Genomic DNA, 22,788 nt, shown 5'->3' with positions numbered 1-22,788 from the left:
CTGAAATGAGAAAATCCAGGATGGATAAATTAATGAGGACATTTGATTGATGGATGGATCTGGGTGAAGGGATATTTCAGCACATTCTTCAGCTGCAGCCTAAACTTAGTCTGGGTCACGGCATAAATCACGGTGTTTGTGCAGCAACTGAGGAACTGCAGCATGAAGCCCAATTCCCGAACAAAGTAATCGAGATACACAGATCGATACCCAATCAAATACATCCGCCTCCATATAGAATAAAGCGTTAACGTTGACCATAACAGGATGAAATTGGCCGAGATCAAAAACAGTAAAATTATGTTTTTTTTTCGGTTTCTCATTTCTGTGTCAGACTGAGCGTCCCCATTGGTGTGAGCGCGTAGTCTCCTGCGGGCTCTGCTGGTCACTAAAATGTGTCTGACGGTGAGAACATTGAGCAGCAGAATCAGGAGAAATGGGACACACGGGGTTAGAATCTGGTGGAGGAACTCGATTGTGACCCAGACAATGGAGCAACGAACAGCGTCTGTTACATCACAAAACCAGGGGGAGTTCCACAGCCAATACCGAGCCGTGAACATAAAATACCGGGAAATGTTCTTTAAACAGCTCAGCACAGTCACTGCTCCCAGAACCACAGCCGCCGTTTTCTCACTGCAATATTTCCTTTTCAGCTTCTGGCAACAAATGGCCACAAATCGATCAAAGGTGAAAGCGACGGTGAACCAGACAGAGCAGTCAGCGGCTGCATAAACCAGGACGGTGTGCATATTACACACAGGGACGGAGTCCCTCAGGAAATAAAATTGTTCCCGATAAACAATGGGAATGTGTCTCAGTATCAGGTCGAGGATAATGATCAGGAGATCCGCCGCTGCCATGGCCCCCAGGTAACGTCTGACACATGGAGACAATCCACAATCTTCATAAAGCAGGACGTAGATGGTCACTACGTTAACTGTGAGGAAGGAAAACAAAACCCATTATCCATCAGCCTGGAGGCAAAGGGGCTCGTTTTATTGGGGACCCAGTGAGATTTTCAAATGTGTCCCTGTATTCAGGGATTTATTAAAATAATTGGAGCTGGAATAACAAATGGAAAGGTCAGAAATACTGACAAAAATGTGACATAAACCACAAGAAACCCTCCCTTCCCAAACACACAGAGACACATCCATAAGGACAGATGGTTTCTTGAACATTCCCACACAATGGGTCACTCCAGAGCAGACACAGGTCACTCCTTCCCAATTCCTAATACGGAGGGTTGAAACGTTGCTCTCCTGAAGGATTCTCTCCCAGTTTCCTGAAGACAAACGGAGTTTGGGAATTTCTGTATTGGTTACGAAAGAGGCCTCCCATCTCTTTACAGAGTGTCTCCTCTCTGTAACTGGGGTTTCATTTGTTGGTCATGCTGTAGACCCAGAATCACTGTGAATATTTGGCCCATATCTCTCCCAGAGATGGCTCACAGAATACATGTCTTGCACTGTCCTCAACATTCAATAACAGCACTTCCAGGAAAATTGCAATCATTCACTTTCCAAAGACAGAATATGAGAACATAAGAAACAGGAGTAGGTAACTCAGATGCTCACGCTATTGTATGCGATCATGTCTGACGGACTGTTGGCATTATCTCCTTTTTAATGGCAAATTCTTCACACCCCTCAGCTCTCTGACAGGTCAAAAATCCATCTATCTCCTCTTTCAATACTTGCAGTGATCCAGCTCCCCTAACTTTCTAGGGGACTGAAAATTGCTGACATTCACTACCCTCTGTGAGATGAAAACACTCTCCAGACAGACACCATCCTATTAACATTAACACACGGGGTGAACGGATCTGCTCAGGTATGAGGGATTGAGCCGGATATCAAGGCAGGATTTGATTAAAAATTTTATCCTCAGAGGCACTTAAATATCCAGAATCATACATCCCGACTAAAATTTAAAAAAAATACAAGCCATGTAATTTATCACCTTCTCAGTGTCTGTGTAGAACATAACGTGTGATTGTCCATCACCATCAAGTTTCAATGCAATGACCCCTTATTCTCGGACAGTGCTACAGATTAACCTTCACTCACTCCTCTTTTACCGTCAGCCCAGGGACTAGTCTGGTGACATTCCTTTACACTGTCTCTGTTGCAATGAGATCATTCCTTTTCAAGGAGTGAAAACCTATCCACAATATCCCAAATACTGCCTCAACTACACTCTCAGCGATGATCATAATAATTCCTTTCCCTCACTTACCGGTCTCCATTTCTTTATTATGATGTAAAACCCCATTCCATTTCTATGCACTGCCACTGTTGTGGAATTTAAAAGTTCCTTACATCTGTATATCAGCATCAGTAAAGCCAGCACCAGAGGCGTCCGTGGAGATGACCATCGCTCTTGGGGAGAGACTCAGTCAGAAAGACTGCACTTGAATTAGGGAATGGTCACCTACCTGAATGGAAATGAAGTGTAGGAATAAGGACAACAGGCAGAGGAAGGGAGCTAACTTTACTTTTGTTCTTCTCTCAGGGGATGTGTGCAGCCCTGGCCAGACCAGCATGTTGCATGGATCTTGAACTGAGTGACTGGTTCAGCTGTTCCACAGGACAATAAAGAGTAAAACACATTGCTGTGAGTTTGCGCAGACCTGACTGGGGAAGAATAACCCATTGATTTCATTGAAGGACATGATGCAGGCAGATGGGCGTTTTCTCACAAATGATGGCGGTTTCAGATCAATTACATCAATTTCCTTCATGAAATATCAACAGACTATTATTCTGTGCCTCTAGATTATGTGCAATGTCTTAAGCAGCATGCAGTGCCTGCCTGTCTGACGGATTCTGTGCAGTGAACAAGTTCAACATACTCAAGAGCAATTATTCTGTCATTAATCTGTAGTTAGAAATGACTTGATAACGTGTGTCCAGATTTAACAAAGGGACAATTGATGGTTTATTCAGAAGATGCACTGAGGTGGAGGAGGAGACGGGGAGATCATGATGGCGGTATTGGACAGGATTCGTGAATGGGGAGGATATAGAAATGTAGATCTGTGCATGGCCTGAAGGATTATGGAGATTAAGAACAGTCTGGTTCCTCCTCGCATATTGGTGAGTAATTTGTCATCAGTAATTTGCTCGTTATAATTTGTGTGAAACGGAATATTTCATTAGAATTGAAAATGTTGACGTCCACCTTTCTAAATTTTAAATAATATCGGCAGCAATTCAGTTTAACCTGGCTTAATGAACAGATAGAATGACTTACCAGGAACACTAAATATAGCGAGGATGGGATAGTAACCAGCTTCAATAACCAGCAGAAAATTAAAAATCCACCAAGCTAATGATATCCCAGGCTGGGAAATCCAGTAAAGACCATAGGACAAACTCCTGTCCATTGTTGGAACATTCCACTCTAATGTTCTCAGATTTTGATCTCTCCTCCACCTCTCTCTAGAGCAGCTTATCTCTGTTAGTGCTGTCGGTGAGCTCCTGCTCATACTATGGGCTAATTCGTTGAACCGAATCCTTAATTAAGAGAAGAGGCAAATCCTCCCATGACCCAATTAGGATCCACGGAGACTGACATCAATAACATTCGCTAAACTAATGTTAACCTGTTTCAATTCAATACTGTCTTATTAAAATTCAAAATAACGATTAATATTTACACATTCTGATAGGTATATGCGACGGTGACTGAATGAACGAATGTTGGGGTTTGTAGGCCAATTCAATTCAATCTGTCTTGGATATGGGAGTAATACTGGAGATTTATCGGAACATGAATATGCTTCCCTGTTTATAAATGGAAGCATACATCCTGTAACTGCTGCTCTGGCATTAAAATACCAATAAAACATGAAGAGAACTTCTATCATCAATGGCCTTGAAGAAACTGTCACTTATACTATGTGCGTTTACAACAGACAGCGACATTATGTTAACAGAGAATTGTACCTAAGACACAATGGGGACTGCAGATGCTGGAGAATTCAGTGTAGATAAAGTGTGGTGGTCGAAAAGACACGGTTGTTCATCAACAACCGAGGAGCAAGAGAGTCAACTTTTCAGTCAGGACCCTTCTTCATGACTGAGGAGGGGGAAGAGGGCAGAGAGCAAATTGGTGGTGGAGTGAGGCTGGGGAAAGGTAGGCGATACGTGGACGAAGGTGAGAGGTGATAGTGATAGGTCGATGGGGAGTGTGGAGCGGTCGGTGGGAAGGAACATGGACAGGTACGTCCCCTCGAGAGGGCGGACCTGAGTCGGAGAGTTGGTTTTGGGAGGGTGGGTCGGTGAGGGTGGTTTGTAAACTGGTCAATTCAATGTTCATGCCTTGTGTTTGTAGGCTCCCGAGGCAGAAGATGAAGTGTTCATGATAACAACCTGACAAATCTCTTCCGAACCTCTCCGGCTTAATAACATCCCTCCTATAACATAACGACTATAATTGCACACAGTACAATAGAAGAGGCTTCATCAATGTTGTGCACAACCTTAGCATGACTTCTCAACTTCTAATTTCAAAGGTCTGAGCAATTAAGTAAACTTAAGCACTCTGCAGCATAAACTTCAAAGAATTACACCTGCGCCCCGGGTGCCTCTTTTCTACATAAATACCAAGCCCAGTATTAATTGTACAAGCCCTCCCCTTGTTTGATTTTTTCAAAATGCAACACCTCGCATGTATCCAAGTTAAACTCCATCTGCCACACGTCAGCCCAGTGAGTGATATTACTACCCCCTCTACATTCTCCCTTCGGACTAAAACGACACTCCCCTTTCCAGTAGGCCCATAAACAACAGCCTTGACTTTCCCAAAGACCCAGAGCTTGGTTTGCCTTGCGCAGGCAGAGGGAGGAGTGGGTAAGGAGAAGCTGGATAGTGAATAGTTCTCTTGCATGACTTCATAATTTTCGGAAGAGGAAAGCCACATGTTAGAGATTTGAAAGAATGACCGGTGTTTTAGGCCCAGAATTGTGCTCTTTCCTCGTCTCTGGTGTTCAGTATTGATATCTACTTGAGAACCTTCATAGTGCAGAGTGTGTTTGCAGGATTTCTTTCCCTGATATAGCAGACGACTGATAACAGCCATTTAAACCATAGCCAAGCAATTGAAGATGTTCATAGTTTATCTCAATGGCACAGCGACTGCACTCAACGTCCTATAGTTGAGGCTAATAACGTACTTTTTTTTCAATCAGAAATGTCCCCTATATAATTTGTTAATGTTAAGCAGAATTTAATATATCCATATACTTAGAATAAGACCCAAAATCTGGGCATGGTTCAGGCCTTGTGTAGTGGGTCGTGCCCACGTTTCTAAGCTGGAACTCTGAATTCGATTCCAGTCCATGAACGTGTGGGAGTGCCCCTATCTCTGGAGAATGTGGTGTGTATTCATGTCCTGTGGAGGTGTATCACAGCATATTACAACACGCTGAAGAACAAACACAAAGAAGCATCATGATGCAGCTTTAGGGGCTAATGCTGAATGATGGTAGTGTCCCTATCACTGCGCTGAAAATTCTAATTTCAAATCCCACAGAGCTGTTTCATAATATGTCTGAACAAGTTGATTAAAGTTTTTTTTTAAACGTACCTTGATGGAGAAGGAAGAGGTACGAATACTGAATTTGAGACTATAGACCCAGGGTGACTGAAAGCGCAGGCAACTGTCTTGATTGGCGTTACATTTACTCGTTCTAGAGGTTTATAAAATTATGAAGGGCCTGGATAGGGTGAGTGGTCAAGGTTCCTACCCCGCCCCCCTTCCCAAGGTAGGAGAGTCTAAAACTAGACGATATAGGTTTCAGGTGGGAAGAGAAATATTTGAAAGACAATGAAGAGCTGGAATAATTGTAGCATTTAAAAGTCAACTAGGTGGCTTTATGATTAGTGGGATATGGGCCAAATTCTGGCAAATGTGAGTGGATTAATTTAGAATATTTGGATGGCCTGAACGAGTTGAAGGGTCTGTTTCCCTGTTGTACATCTCTATGAATCATTGCTTTAATTAATGAAGGTCTCTTTGTAATCTTCAGTTGTTCACCATTATACAAACATTGTCCACTGTACATCTAAACTTGATGTCATCCGCAAATTAGCGAAATTTGCCTTCTATAATTCTCATTTAAATCATTTATATAAATGGCAAACAAAAGTGGACCCAACTATTTTGCCTCTGGATCATTGCTGCCCACAGACGTCCAGTTCAAAACTCAACCATCCACCACCACCCTGTCTCCTGCCATTAAACAGATATGCACAGAAACACACACGCAATCACACTCACATACAGAGACACGGACGCAACCATGTATTTAAGACAAAGGTTAGATTAAAACAACGATTGAGAGTTACAGTGAGAAGGCGGTGAAATTGTGTTGAGAAACACACCAGACAGGATCAAACAGCAAAGTGGACCTGATGGGCCAAATGGCCTAATTCCAATTTCCTCTGCTCTGCGTCTTAAGGTGTCAGGATTATTTTACAAGTGTGCAGTAGAAGCTCAGTTTGATAAATACTTGACTGAACAGTCAATGAGACTATGGGATACGTTTGAGGAGCTGAATGGTATATGTTTGTTCCTATTTGCTGTGCCCTTGTTCTGCAAAGAGGAGTTGACTTGCTGTGATGTTAACACACTTTAAAACGAAATGAGTCTCCCTTTTCCATTTGAGATAACGTTGCTCCGTTCTCCTTTGGATTGTGCGATCTGTGGTGTTCTCATCCTCCGGGAACAGTGAAGTCTGGGTCATTGAGGATACTCAAGGCTGTCCTTGACTGACCTTTGATTGACAGGGGAGTCACTGTTTATTGGGAACTGAGAGGAAAGGGGTATTCAGCTACAATCAGACCAGCCATGATGATTTTAAACTGAGCAGCAAGTTGGAGGGGACGAATGGCCAACTGCTGCTCCTACCTCACCCGTTGTGCTGTCAATTAACTCCTGAGGCTGTTACAGATGGAGAGAAAGATCCCATTCAGCTAGTTAGCATCGTAACAATATAGCAGGGGTAGGCCATAATGCACCTCCACGGGGTTAGACAGGAATAGCATGAAGTATTGAAGTTATTTCAGTAACTTACACAGCACAGGAGGACGTCATATAACCATCCGAGGCTGCTACGCAGGAGCAGGGACGCCTTGGGCGGCGTCAGGAAATACAGAGTAGAGATCATTATTCATTTTGTGTTTGGAAAGTTGTAACTAGTGGAATTCTTCAGGGATCTGTGTGAGATCATCAACAACTTACAATCCATACCAATGAATTGGATGAAGGGGATGGAGCTCAGTGTGCTCATACATCAGGATAGTCAATCAATAAGATGTCAAGTGGAGATAGAGAGTCTCCAATGAGATACAGATAGGGGAGGGCAGAGTGTCTGCAATGGAATACAGACAGGGAGAGGGCAGAGCATCAGCAATGAGATACAGACCGGAGGAGGGCAGAGCGTCTGCAATGGGATACAGACAGGGGGAGGGAAGAACATCGGCAATGAGATACAGACGGGGGAAGGCATAGCATCTGCAATGGAATACAGACGGGGAGGGCAGATAATCTGCAATGGGACGCAGACGGGGGTAGGGCAGAGCATCTGCAATGGGTTACAGACAGGGGAGAGCAGTGCATCTGCAATGGGATACAGACACGGGGAGGGCAGAGCATCTGCAATGGGATACTGACAGGGGAGGGCAGAGTGTCTGCAATGGGATGAAGGCGGGGGAGGGCAGATTGTCTGCAATGGGATACAGACAGGGAGAGGGCAGACTGTCTGCAATGGGATGCAGACAGGGGAGGGCAGAGCATCTGCAATGGGATACAGACAGGGGAGGGCAGAGTGTCTGCAAAGGGATGAAGACGTGGGAAGTCAGAGTGTCTGCAATGGGATACCGAGAGGGGGAGGGAATATCGTCTGCAGTGGAATACAGACAGGGGAGGCAGAGCGTCTACAACGGGATACAGACAGTGGGAAGGCAGAGCGTCTGCAATGGGATACAGACAGGGGGAGGGAAGAGCGTCTGCAGTTGGATACGGACAGAGGGAGGGCAGGGCGACTGCAATTGTATACAGACAGGGACAGGGTAGGGCGTCTGCAGTGGAATACAGGCAGGGGGAGGGAAAGCGTATGCAAATGTATATTGACGGGGAGGCAGAGCGTCTGCACTTGGATATAGACTCAGAAGGCAGAGCATCTGCAGTGGCATACAGACAGTAGAGGCAGAGCGTCTGCAATGGGATACAGACAGGGGGAGGCAAGAGCGTCTGCAGTGGGATACAGCCAGAGGGAGCACCTGCAATTGGATACAGACAGGGGCAGGATAGGGCGTCTGCAGTGGAATACAGACGGGGAGGAAGAGCATCTGCAATGAAATGCAGACGGGGGACGGAAAGCATATGTAAATGGATACAGACGGGGAGGCAGAGTGCCTGCGATGGGATGCAGACAGGAGAGGGCAGAACATCTACAATGGGATACAGACGCGGGTGGCAGAGCATCAAGCAATGGCACACAGACAGAGCTCAGTTTTGAGCAAACCTTCAGCAGAAAAAAAAGTACAATATATATGTGATGGGAATTTTCTGTTTTGCGGAAAAGACAAAACAGCAGAAAATTATTTAAATTCAAGGAGAATGTAGAACTCAATGGTCCAGAGGGATTTGTGTGTCTTGGTACATGAATCACATCAAATTACTCTGAAGATGCAGCTCGTGATTTGGAAGGTAAATGGAATTATTCTGTTTCGTGCAAAGGGTGTTGTGTTTGATCTTAGCGATTTTTTTGCATCAGTACAGGGCATTGCTGAGAACACATCTGATGTATTATGTGTAGTCATAATTGTCTTAACTTATAAAAACAAAGTTACTTTTGAAACGTTTCAAATATTTTTCTCTTTACTCATTCTTGGGATGAAGACATTACATTACAAAGAAGGAACAATCCGGCCTGAGAATGAGAGATGTTTTATTGACCATATAACATCTTGAGAAGAGTGTAGTTGGTGAATACCGGATGGATATTTCTTCTTATGTGGGAGAATGAAATTGGGGAAATAATTAAAGAATAAGCCAGGTTCAAAGGAAAGGTCATTGGACCGAAACATTGAACTCTGATTTCTCTTCATATCTGATGCCAGTCAGGCTGACCTTTTCCAGCAATTTCTGTATTTGTTTAAGAATAAAACATATTTTTTCTTAACACAGATATTGTGAAGTCATCAAACGCTTATGTTTACATTATGCAGGCACATATTAACACATCATCAAAACAAGTATGGCCATTTATTGTTGATGAATTGATTCTGCGTACGATAACAGCAATAATGCACTGACCTGGAGTAGAGAATATGATGGAGTCATATAGCTCAGACAATATTCAAGGAGAGCACACATGGTCCGGTTTGGGGACTGATAACGTTACAGCTTTAACTTGGAGATGGGAAAATATACCCTATCTGTGAAGGAACAGTCTATTGCTCCCTTTCTGTTTCCCTACCGCTCATCACAGCAATGTTTGGGAGTGAAAAAATAAACAGTCGCCTTTCCCACTCATGGATGATTCCTGATGAGGATTCATTGGAATTTGTCCACTGCCTGAAGCAAATCAATTAAGCCAAATCCAACTGTTTCAGGAAGAAATACCATTGTCAGAAGGTTATGCGAGATGCATAACTTCAGAAGTAAATATTCAGACTCGATAGTGAGGGGAACAGAGAAGAGATCCTGTGGCTGCAAATGGGAATCCAAGATGATGCATAGCCAACTACGTGCCAGAGTCCACGATGTCTCAGAGCGGCTGCAGAACGTTCTCACCGGGGTGGGGGAGCGGCCAGAAGGCACGGAACACATTGGTACAAATGACACAGGTAGAAATAGTGATGAGGTCCTGCAGAGTGACTATAGAGAGCTAGGAAAAAGGGAAAAAGACAAGACTACTACAGTGGTAATATCCAGTTTACTTCCAGTGCTCTGTGCTAAAGAGGGTAAGAACTGGACGACATGGCAGACGAATGCGTGGCTAAATAATTGATTCAGAGTTTTAGATCATTCGGATCTTTTGTGGGGCAGAGGTGACCTGTTCATGAAGGACAAGTTGTACCTGAATCGGAAGGGGACTAATATCCTGGCAGGCAGGTTTGCTAGTTCTACAAGGGAGTGTTTCAACTAGATTGGCTGGCGTGGGGGACAGCGTGGGATCCTCAACAGCAGGGTTGCAAGTGCAAGGCTGGAAGGAGATACCGTAATTACAAAGAGTAAAGTGCAGAGATAGGTTAGGCAGGAACATGACATGGAGCAACGAATGCCTGTTGGATTGAATTGCACCTGTTTCAATGTAAGATGGCTGACAGGTAAGTCCAATGATCTCAGTGCGTGGGGTATGTGGGACTGGGATGTTATAGTCATTACAGACACATGGCTAAGGGAGGGACAGGACTGGCAGCTTAATGTACCAGGGTACAGGTGCTTTATGCGAGACAGAGATGGTGGAAGGAGGGGACGGGGAGTTTCATTTTTGATTAAGGCGAGAATCACAGCAGTAATCAGAAATAAAATAATTGAAGGAATATCCAGTGAGGATTTGTAGAGGACCTTAGAAATAAGAAGGGAATGGTGATATTTTTTGGGTTGTTCCATCGGCCCTCAAATAGTAGACGAGGAATTAGCCGAACAAAAATATGTAGAGCGATTGGGGAGACTTGCAGGGCCAATGTGATTGCCATAGTAGGAGATTTTAATGCTCGTAACATAGACTGGGAAGGACATAGAGTTAAGGACTGAGATGGGGTGCATCTGTTAAGTGTGTCCAAGAAAGTTTCCACAAGCAGTGTGTAGAGGGTGCAACTCGGGAAGAGGTAAAACTTGACCTACTCGAAGAACTAGGGTAGGACAGGTGACTGAGGTAACAGTGGGGGAGCACTCTGGGACCAGTGACTATAGTTGTATTAGTTTTTAAATAGTTATGGAGAAGGACATAACTGGTCCATATGTTCAAGTTCTAAGTTGGGGCAAGGCGAATTTTGATGGAATTAGACAGGAGCTTGTAGAGGTTGGTTGGAGGAGTTTGTTTGCAGGCTAAGGGACCTCCTGCAAGTGGGAGGCCTTGAAAAGTGAAATTTCTAGAGTTCAAGGTCTATATGCTCCTTTGAGGTAAAAGGCATGGTTAGCAGGAATAGGGAACACTGGATGTCAGGAGGTATTGAGGCTTTGACCAGAAAAAAGATGGCGTGGCTCAGGTCCATGCAGCTGGGATCGAGGAAATCCCTGGAGCTATATAGGGGGATACAGGTGTTTACTGAAGAAGGAAAACAGGAGGGGGAAAAGGGGGCACAAGATAACCTTGGCTGAGAAGATTTGGCTGAATCCAAAGAGGTTCTTTAAGTATATTAAAGACAAAAAGAATAACTAAATGCGAATATGACCCCTCAAGGTCCAAACTAGACATGCATGTCTAGAACCGTAGGAGATTTGTGAGATTCTCAATGAATATTTCTACCCTGTCTTTACAGTGGAGAAATACATGAAGACTTGGGAGCTGAACAAAGGATCACGGTGATATCTTGGGTTAGTCAATATCACAGGAGAGGTCTTGTTGGATGCATTAGAATGTATGAAGGTGAATAAATCTCCTGGTCCTAAACCGATGTTTCCAAGAACACGTTTAGAGACGACAGAAGAAACTACGGGAACCTGGTTGATATTTTTGCATCATCGTTAGCCGCAGCTTAGGGTCCAGAATACTGGAGGGTAGCAAATGTTGTGCCATTATTCAAGAAGGGAAGCAAATAAAAATCTGGGAACTATAGACCAAAAAGCCTAACATCTATGGTAGGTAGGGTACTTGAGAAGACTCTGAGGGATAAGATGTACGTGTATTTGGAAAGACAGCATTTGATTAGAAATTCTTTTTTCAGATTCCCGACAGTTTGCAAACAGGCCACTTGGCCCAGCAAGGCCATACTGACCCTCCGAACAGCAACCCATCCAGTCCCATTCTCCTACCCTATATTTACCCCGACTAATGCACATAACACTATGTGTAACTTAGCATGGCCAATTCACCTAACCTGTATATCTTTGGATTGTGGGAGGAAAATGCAGCACCCGGAGGAAATCCACACAAACACAGGTAGATTGTGCAAACTCCATACAGAGAGTCACTCGATGCTGTAACCAAACCTGGATCCGTGGCACTATGAGGCAGTAGTGCTAACCACTGAGCCACCATGCCACCCTTGCTTTTTTAGTACAGTTCAATGACACAGGTACAAAATCTATTCTGCCCTTCACCCATGATTTATGTTCCAAGATCATATACCATGGATACTTTATTCTCCATTGGAAGTGTCATCTTATTATTATTTATTATTGTTTGTTATTAGTAATTTTAATAATTATTATTAATAGTTGTTTTTATACCGGAAACATTGCATTGTTTTGTGAGTGGGAGATTATGCCTCAAAAATTTCTTTGAGTTCTTTGATGAAGTGACCAGAAATATTGATGAGGGCAGGGCGGTAGACGTCGTCTGTATGGTTTTCAGTAGGCCTTTGACAAGGTTACCCTTGGTCGGCTGGTCTGGAAGGTTAGAATCGCATGGAATCCAGAGGGAACTGGCAAACTGGGCTTGATCGTAGTAAGCAGAGGGTAATAGTGCAAGGAGGCTCTCGGACTGGAGGCCTGTGACACATGAAATGCCTCAGGGGTCAGTGCTGGGCACATTGTTATTTATTATCTATAACAATGATATTCTTGAGAATGTACAACGCATGATTAATAAATTTGTAGGCAGTATCGTGGACAGTGAGGAAGTTTATAAGAAATTGCAGCAGGAACTTGATCAACTGGAGAGGTGGGCCGAGGAATATTTTTGCAAAGTTAGATCAATGTAGGTGTTTCATGGTGAATGGTAAGGCCTTAAGCAGTGTAGTTGAACAGAGGGACCATGGAGTTCAGTTCCCCCGTTATCTGAAAGTTATGACACAGGTAGACATGGCAGTGAGGAAGGCTTTTGGCACACTGGCATGCATCGGTCATGACATGGAGGAGAGAAGTTGGGAAGTTATGTTGCATTTCTACAGGATGTTGGTGAAGCTGCACTCGTAGTGTTGTGTTCAGTTTTGGTCACATTGCGATCAGAAGGATATTTTTAAATTGTAATGTGCGCAGACGGAATTTACAAAGATGTTGTCAGGACACAGCAGTGAGACATATAGGGAGAAGTTGGACAAGCGAGAACATTTCTTTAGAGCGTAGGAGACTGAGGGGGATCTTATAGAAGTGTACAAGATTATGAGAGGCATTATGAGAGGTGAATGGATAGGGTGAATGGATTCAGCCTTTTTCCCCGGTGTTGAGGAATCGAGAAGGAGAGGGCATCAGTTAAAGGTGAGATGAGAAACAATAAAAGACAAACTGATGGAAACTGTTTTACCCAGAGAGTGGTACGCAAAGGGAAAGAGCTGCCAGCGGAAGTGGTTGAAGCATTTATATTAACAATATTTAAACGGTATTTGGACAGGTACATGGACAGGAAAGGACGAGAAGGCTATGGGCGAAGTGCTGAGAAATGGGGTTAGTGTGGATGGACCTTTGGGTCAACATGGATCAGTTTGGGCAAAAAGGCCTCTCTCCATGCTGTAGGACTTGATTGCTCTATAAATAGAACAGCATTCGGTTCAAACTCTCCTTTTTCTTTTGGTCATGAGTTCGAATAATATTTGGGCAAAGTTCTTTCAAGTTAAATTTGCAGTTATTTTGTTTTTCTTTTTTTTATCAAACATACGTGTGTGTGTTTGTGTGTGTGTGTGTGCGTGCGTACGTGTGTGTTAGTGTCTGTGTGTGTGTATATATGCTGTGTGTGTGACATATATGCAATGCCCAATCGTCATTCTTTTCATCATAGTTTGAGAAATTTTGTTTTGGTCACAAACGTTTTTTAGCAGATTAAAGAAATCTGCCTGACTTGTTCCTAACACTGACCCTGACACACTCTGAGAAGTATAGCATTGGCCATATCACCAACCTAGTTATATTTTCTTTTTGTGGCCAGTGGACGATTAGGACTAGAAAAGGGAACATTGATACAAAAACATAGTTAATTATCGACTCAGTGAGCCGAACGTCAGTGTCGAGGAGTTTGTTGGAGGGAATTCTGAGGGATAGGATTTACATCCATTTAGAAAGACGAGGACTGATTAGGGATAGTCAACATGGCTTTGTACGATGGAAATCATGTCTCATTAATGTGATTGGGTATTCTGAAGAGGTGACAAAGAAAATTGAAGGCACTGTGGTACACATTTTTTACACAGACATCAGCAAGGCGTTTAATAATATTTCCCCATCGGAGACAGATTACTAAGGTTAGGTCATGTGGTTTCCAGGAAAATCTAACCAATTGGATACAAAATGTGATTGAAGGTGATGGATTGTTTTCCAGACTGGAGGCCTATGGCCAGATGTGTGCTGAATGAATCAGTGCTGAGCTCACAGCTTTTCATCATGTATATAAACGACTTGGATCTGAATATCAGAAGCACGGTAAGTAAGTTTACAGATAACATCAAAGAAGTGGTGCAGAGGACAGTGAGGAAGGTTAGCTCAGAGTACAACAGCACCACTGACCGCCAATGTGCCAAGAACTGACAGATAGAGTTTAATTTTAATATTTGTGAAGTTTTGCATTTTGGTAAGTTAAAGCAGGGTAGTGCCCTGGGGAATGTTGCTGAACAAAGAGACCCCGGATGCATGATCATAGTTCCTTGAAAGTGGAGTTACAGGTAGACAGGGTAGTGAAGAACGCGGTTGGCATGCTTGCCTTAATTGGTCATAACTTTGAGTAAAGGAGTTGGGGTGGCATATTGCGCTTGTACGGGATGATGGTGAGGCCACTTTAAAATATTGCTCTGCAGCCATCTCCAGCCTCTACGAGCACTTCCATAGAACACAGAACAAAGTACAGTACAGCACAGTACAGGTCATCCGGCACTCGATGTTGTGCCCCCCGTTTATCCTACTCTAAGATCAGTCTCACCGACATGCTTCCTATCACTTTCTTCCATATGCCTATCCAAGATTCTCTTCAGTTTTCATCACGTATTTGACTCTATTTCCACTGCTGGCAGTGCATTCCACACACCGACCTCTCCCTGTCTAAAGAACTTACCACAGATATCTCCCTAAACCTTCATCCAATTACATTATAATTATGATCCCTTGTGATAGATATTTCTGCCCTGGGAAAAAAGCCTCTGGCTATTCACTCTATCGATGACTCTCATCATCTCGTACACCTCTATCAAATTACCTCTCATCTTTCTTTGCTCCATTGAGAAAAACCCTCGCTCCCTCAAGGTTACTTTATAAGACCTGCCCTCCAGTCCAAACAGCATCCTGGTAAATTTCCTATGCACCCTTTCTAAAGCTTCCACATCCTTCCTATAATAGGTGACCAGAACTGAACACAATATTCCAAGTGTGGTCTAACCAGGGCTCTAGAGAGCTGCAACATAACCTCATGGCTCTTAAACTCAATCCCCTGCTAATGAAAGCCAACACAACATATTCCTTCTTAACAACCCCATCAACTTGGGTAGCCAATTTGAGGGATGTGGGGACACGGACTCCAAGATCCTTCTGTTCCTCCACACTGCCAAGAATCCTGCCTTTAACCAAGTATTCTGCATTCACTTTCGAACTTGCAAAGGGAATCCCTTCACATTTTTCCAGTTTGAACTCCATCTGCCACTTCTCAGCCCAGCTCTGCATCCTGTCCATGTCCCGTTGTAACCTACAACATCCAGTTCATTTATAAAATAACAAATAGTAGAGTTTCCAGAACCGATCTCCACTGGTCCCTTTCAGGGATCTCTCTCCCCTAAATCTCTGTGTAAGACAAGTCCAAACAATCACTACCCTCTGTTTGAAGAAACCATTCTCTGCTTCTACACCATGACCTATTGATATGAACAAAAGAGGGAACACTGAGGTGCGGGAGACTGGCCTAGACATCAGCGCAGTGTTAGACTGAGGATGACATCAAGGAGCCTGAGCGAAATTACACTTAATGAGAATTAATTGTGACCTCTCGACTGTTTGGAGTCATTCACAACACAAGGGAGATGTTTACCATCAGTGGGCATCAATCACCTCAGCCGTGGGGCATTTCTGCTGGAAAACTTCAGGATAGCTCCCTCAGCCCAGGCATCTCCTGTTTGTCAGCGGGGAATTCCTGCAATGTGGAAGGAGGTCATTCAGCACATTGAGTCCAGACTGACCAGAAAATGGAATAGTCACTGAAGTTTACATGATGTTCGAACAAGTTGTCCCTCTTCAGCTCTTGAAGCAATCTGTGTCCATGTGTAACTTGGCCTGGACAACATTCAAGATAGTGCTGTTAACGTCTGGGTTACATTTATGTAACAGCACTGTACATTTCCACAGTAAAAGAAGAAGCACATTCAGCACTTCAATATGGTTCCACACGAATGTGGGGAAGTCATTCAGCCCAACAAAACTACTGGGCACATGAGGGATAGCCCATTCAGTTCCTCCTGCCAAGTAAACAGGAAAAGAAGGAATCTGCTCACTCCCACATGTCACTTACACGGGATCAGAAAGAGACAATTTCACACCCAAAGTCACTTACGAAGGAACAGGAAGAGGTCATTCAGCTTCTCAAGTCACTAACAGAGGAACAGGGAAGTGTCAGAAATGTTTTAACATTGCACACAAATGGAGCAGGGGCTGCACAGATAGACTGCTTCAAATTGATCCACATGGCTGAATTACTCATAGTACGTAAGTGTTACTTTAACATGGTTTTCTGGCAGTCGGAATAAAGCCAACCCTTTTTTAAATCAGTCTCCAAGTTATCTTCAATCTCCGAGAAGGCAAACCCATGGTCTCCATGGATGTGAGAAGCTAGTGGGAAATGACTAACTGTTTCAGAATGAAGTTACTGTGGCTGCTGACAGGTTTGTGTGCAAAGTGACATTCAATGCAATGTCACACTTGTGCATTCAAGTGTCCAGAGTTCGTTCAGAGCATGTACCTCCCAATCAATCGACATGGGGCATTTCCGCAGATGCATGTAAACTATCAGGAATCCAACATCCTCTGAAAAGTATGGAATGTTCACCTTATTCAGCTGATTGAGACATAATGAATGTCCCTCCATAACCATTAAATTTCAGCTTCTTATTCTCTCGTAGCGCTGCGGAGTAAACATACAGTTCCTGCACTCTCTCCTCATGGTACCACCATGCCAGGGTTTAGTCTGATAAAACTCCTTTGCAATGTCTCGGTGACATGGAGATCATTATTTATAAAGCAGGCCAAATCTGTATACAATGCACCAAATACTCTATCATCAAGACACTACCATTAAGAAATATATAACTCTGGTACTTCAATCGTGTTGCATGAAGAGCCACATATCATTTACTTTCTGCCCCGTATAAATTTGTTTATGACTTAAGATCAAGAAGATCCAGGTCATTTTCAACAACACCTTTTCCCAATGTCTCACCATTTAATAAACATAAATGGACATGAAGATATTTGTTGTTCCCATCTGATCATTTTTGTACCTTGTGAACAGCTATTGCCCAAACACTGATTCATCTGATACCCAACGAGCCTTCAGTCCAGCCAAAAACACTACTCTTCTCATATCTCCATTACCCAATTTTTAATCCATATGGTATATATTCCACACCTTCCTACCCATGGAGTGTAACATTCCCACACTCACCTGTTTTCAACCAGGTCAAGCATGTGCTGAAAATTCAAATACATCACTCCCGTTGATTCTCAATTTCGATGTCACAATGGACAATCTCAACAAACCCCAGCAGGTTTATCAAAGATCTTTCCTGAATCTAGGCTGACTCTACCAAATTATATCATTGTTCTCCAAGTGCCTAGTTGTCACGTTCCTTATAAAAAGTTTCAATGTTTTTTGACCGCTGACATCAAGCTATTTAGTTTTCTGTTTTCTCTCTCCATCCTGTTTTAAATGTTTAGGTTGATAATAGCTACTTTCCAGTCTGCAGCATCCTTTCTAGAATCTAATCAGCTTTGAAGAATAATTATTTCACTGGCTCTGTTCTCACCTCCTCAATACTCTGGGATGTAGCTCATCAGATGCAGCAACTTATGAAACTTCAATTCAATTAGATTTCCAAAAAATGCTCTTCATTAATTCTAATTTTCTGCAGTTCCTCATTTTTACAATTCACTCTGTATCTTCATATTTCTGAAAGTTATTTATGTACATTTCTCTGTGGAGATGGAACCAATGCATTCCTCTCAGCAGGCAGGTGGCTTTGGTCAGCTCGTGTTACATCGGAGGACTATACTTCAGGTATGGTGGATATATTACACACGCCTGCCTGGAATGTTTCAGAATTGAAACAGTTCACTTCACGGTGAGAGTCTGCACAGTCCTGTCCCTGGTGAGAGACTATAGGTTATTCCGAAAGAGAGGATACAGCTCAGTGAGCACCTCATTTTTGAAACAAGCTGGTTTCACATTTTACACATGAATGGTTGCAGCTTAGACAAATGCTTCTGGAAATGCCAGAGAGGAAAGTTCAGTTCCTTGCTACTCCCTGTTTGCAGAGCTTCCCTTCTTTGTAGTCTCTGCTCCAATTGTTTATCATGGACCCAGACACTCTGTAAATGTAGTATCCAGAGTGGGGTCACCAGACCCTCTGGTCTCCCGGAATGAACTCAGCAGCTGACAAAACAAACCTGAGAACACCATTCACAGAAACTCCACTGACTTTCTAATGACACTGCAAGTCAATGCCCCACACGCATGCTGCACCCATTCAGTGTTGAAAATTCCTTCATCTCGGCAGTTTCTGTTCCTGGCTGAGAAAACCGTTACATCTCTGCACAGTCCCGCAGTAACAATTCCTCTATCGAAAGAAGCAGTTGACACTGTAACATTACCTTTCCCTGTATCTCAGCAACTAGACGGGCAACACCATTATTGCCAATGGAGTAGATCATCACACTCAGAGAAGAGAGACAGAGGGAACAGAATTCACTTTAACCAGGTACTTACCTCAATGGACGTGATATTCGGGAATATGGGAAAGGCAGGAATGTTAGAATAACCTCCCATTCTATTTTCCTTCAAGTTCATGATTAGTAATCCTTTTGTTTGCTTTTCCTTTCTCTCTCTCTCGTTTGCTGGACATTTCTTTATCCATTCAACACAAACCTCCCACTTACTCTTCCAACCATCCCTGATATAATAATATTACTTCCCAGTTGCATTGAGTTTTGATAGAATCACTGAACTCAAAAAGTTATGCTTTTCTCCTGACAGAGGCTGTCATGCCTATTGAGATTCTCCAACACTTGCGGATACTGGAGAATTTTATTTCAGATCTCCATTATCCACAGTTCTTTGGTTTATTTCACCTTTAATGTTGTTGTTTCATGGTATGTCAGCATCACTGGCAAGGGCAGGATGTGTTGTCCATCCTAATTGCCCTTGACTGTGAGGCCATTTGTCAAGACAACATGGAGCCAACTATTTCATTGTGGATCTGAAGTCACACTTAATCCAGACTGGGCAATATGTTAAGTTTCTTTACCAAAGACGATTAATAATAAAAGAAATCCTGATCGTTTATGGTTTCCATCAGTGACATGTCATGCCAAATTTTGTCATTCAAATTTTAGTTTAGTCATCTGTTGTGGTAGGATTTCAAACAATGGCTTTCAAGTCATATTCTGCGCCACTGAATTACACCTCCAGTGACATCATGAATCTGATACAGAGTACCAGTTGTGAAGTAACTGTAGTGACGAGAACAAGCTTGTGGTCAAAATATTTGTAACTGGAAGAGAGGTCAGAATACAACTGGAGCCATAAATTGTGAAGTTAACAAAGGGGTAGATGATGTTTATTTCAGCAACAGCACTGAGGCAGAGGTGGAGACTGGGGATATTATTGAGGTGGGTGTGGGCAGATTTGATGACAGAGAGAATACAGAAATATAAAGCAGTTCAGGGCAAAAGTCAAATTCGAGGTTCTGGACAGTCTTGATCCTTCTTAGATGTTTCTGAGTGAAGAGTCTGAAATTCATTTAAAGGAAGTGGAGATTGTGACTGAACCGGAAGAAAATACTCTACGTCTTTGCGAAATATAAATAACAGAATTAGCAATGATATTCACCATAGGTTATAGATTTGACAGGGAAAGACTTACCAGGAATACCAATAATAGTTAGGATCGGATAGTAACCGGCTTGAATAATCATCAGTACGGCTTCGATCCGCAACTCTAACCATGGCCAATCCTGAGAAAGCCAGTAAAGACTATCAGATAAACTCCAGTTCATGTTTGGAACACTCCAGTCTATTGTTCTCAAATTCAATTCCTCTCCCTCTCTCTGGAGCTGCTGATCCCTATCGTGTTGAGTATGACGCTGCCCCTGATACTATGGAATAACAGGTTAAAAGAAGCCCCTTAATTATGGAAGAGGGAAACTCTCCAGTGGCACAGTTAGGGTCCATGAAGAGTGACATCAATCACAGTCACCGAACAAACAGCTCCAGTTAACCCACTTCACTACATCGCTTATAGACCACAAACATACTTGGTCTGGGTTGGGATGTTGACATCACTGACTATTGGGTGAATGGCACATCTCCAATTGTAAAGTTAGAGTGACGGAGAGAGATAATGCTTTCTCTCCACTAGCATGATGATTCGACTGTGTTTTGGCAGGGGAGGAATTGCTAGGCTTCCGAGGCCGTCTGTATCTGACCACCAGGCCTGCTACATCCTTTCATTTTTTTATTTTTGTTGAACTTTGATATTTATCTTGCCATCATTTAACTGCTTAGGTGGGGTTAGGCATTTTTGAGAGGCTCCTACAGTGGCATAGACTGCGCAGATACCGTCCATTCCTTTTTTTCCTTGCAACCACAGCCGGGTCCTGTAGAGTGATGGTCAAGCTGTCACAGAAGCAGGATTCTTAATTTTACCTTTTGCCAGTTATGGCTTGGGTCTCAGCAGGGTCAGAAGGCAGGAAAACTCTGCAGGCTGCCAGACACTCTCCCTGGGATTTCTCTCAGGATTGACTTTTGTTGTTCTTTCCTCCTGGATTGGAGAACTGCATGTGAGCCAATCTGATTCCTGAATTTGTTTTATGACAAGGATGTGTCTCAAGGATGTTACCATATTGGAGTAGTTACTGTGTAATATTTAAATAATCAATTATTATGTTATCTTGTCCAATAGAATTAAGTTTTTTTGCATTTTGTCTACTGTGTTTGAATATATTGTATTTTGCTCAGTGTCGAACACTTTGAGCAAGCAAAATGCATCTGAAACAGAGCACCTTTAAAATAAGAAATCCTTTTGGTTGCGACTGCCTTCATCATATATTTTCAGGTGTTTCTGCGCGTTTGGATCGCAAGAAGGACAGATATTCGCGTTTTATTTGGATAATTATTTCATGGGCAACATGTTGCAGAAATACAGGGTTTGACAGGGAATGTGTTGAGCTAAAGGAGTGATAGCTCGATCAGGAATTATTTCGGATACTTAATCCACCTCACAGATCCAGCCCAGACACTTATACGCCCAGATGAAATATCTGCTCAGCATGAGGCACTGTGCAGACCAGGCTCAGAATAAAATAGCAATGTGTCCAGGATGGAGAATTGTGCAGACCAGACTCATTACAACACAGCAATCTCTCCAGGGTGGAATATTGTGCAGACCACGCTCAGACAAACCAGCAATCTGTCCAAGGATGGAAGACTGCGCAGGTCTCACCAGGCCATTAGCTATCTGTCCAGCATGGGGACCAGCACAGACCACACCAGTGCATTGATTCAGTAATCCAGGTGAATCAGTCTGTCTGCGGCCCACACCAGTGCCTTGCTTTATAAATGCGACAAGGTTTCTGTTCAGTATGAGTAGCTGTACAGTGAATAGATCTGTAAACCTGGAGCAGTTATACTCCCAGCATGTAGAGCTGTGTACACCACCCCACTGCATTGATCTGCAAACCAGTAGCAGTTACCTTCCCAGCATGTAGAGCTGTGTACACAACCCTAGTGCATTGATCTGAAAACCAGGAGCAGTTACCCTCCCAGCATGTAGGGTTGTGTACACCACCCCAGTGCATTTCTCAGTAAAACTGTGTTAGATCACTGCACAGCGTGGGGAAAATTGCAGCCCATGCTGGAAATGATAGGATGTGTGGCTCCCATCCATTTACAGCTCCATACATCCATTGTGGCATGACAAGGAGTACTGTGGGTGTGAAAATCACTGGCAGTTCAATTCCCTACACTGACAGAGGTTACCATGAAGGGGACGCTCTCTTAACCACACCCCATCACCCGAGGTGTAGTAACTCTCAGGGCAAACCACCACGAGTGTTCTCTCTCTCATGACAGAGCGACCCCATGGTCCTTTCGAACTCTGTTCTATCACTGTTTGCATTTTAAAATGTTTTCTAGATTATCGACTGTGGACAACTGAGAACTATAAACCTGCGTATACAGAAAACTGACAAACACTGACGAAATACTTAACTAAACCAGCAACCATCCCAACACACACAAACGAAGCTGTATCAGAACACTATTGCAACGAGCTACCACACACTGAAGCACAGATGAACTTCGGAAAACAGAGGAGAACCACCTTTACAACGTATTCAAGATGAACGGATACTCAAAAAATACAGTCCGCAGATTCCTCAAGAACAAACCACGACAAGCAGACCAAACACAGCCAGAGACCCTGAC

Source organism: Chiloscyllium plagiosum, unplaced genomic scaffold (assembly GCF_037043375.1).
Source record: "Chiloscyllium plagiosum isolate Xiang-an unplaced genomic scaffold, Cpla_swu_hap1 HiC_scaffold_29, whole genome shotgun sequence".
NCBI classification, from domain to species: domain Eukaryota; kingdom Metazoa; phylum Chordata; class Chondrichthyes; order Orectolobiformes; family Hemiscylliidae; genus Chiloscyllium; species Chiloscyllium plagiosum.
The sequence above is the reverse complement of the archived record's forward strand: the minus strand, read 5'-3'. Positions refer to the sequence as shown.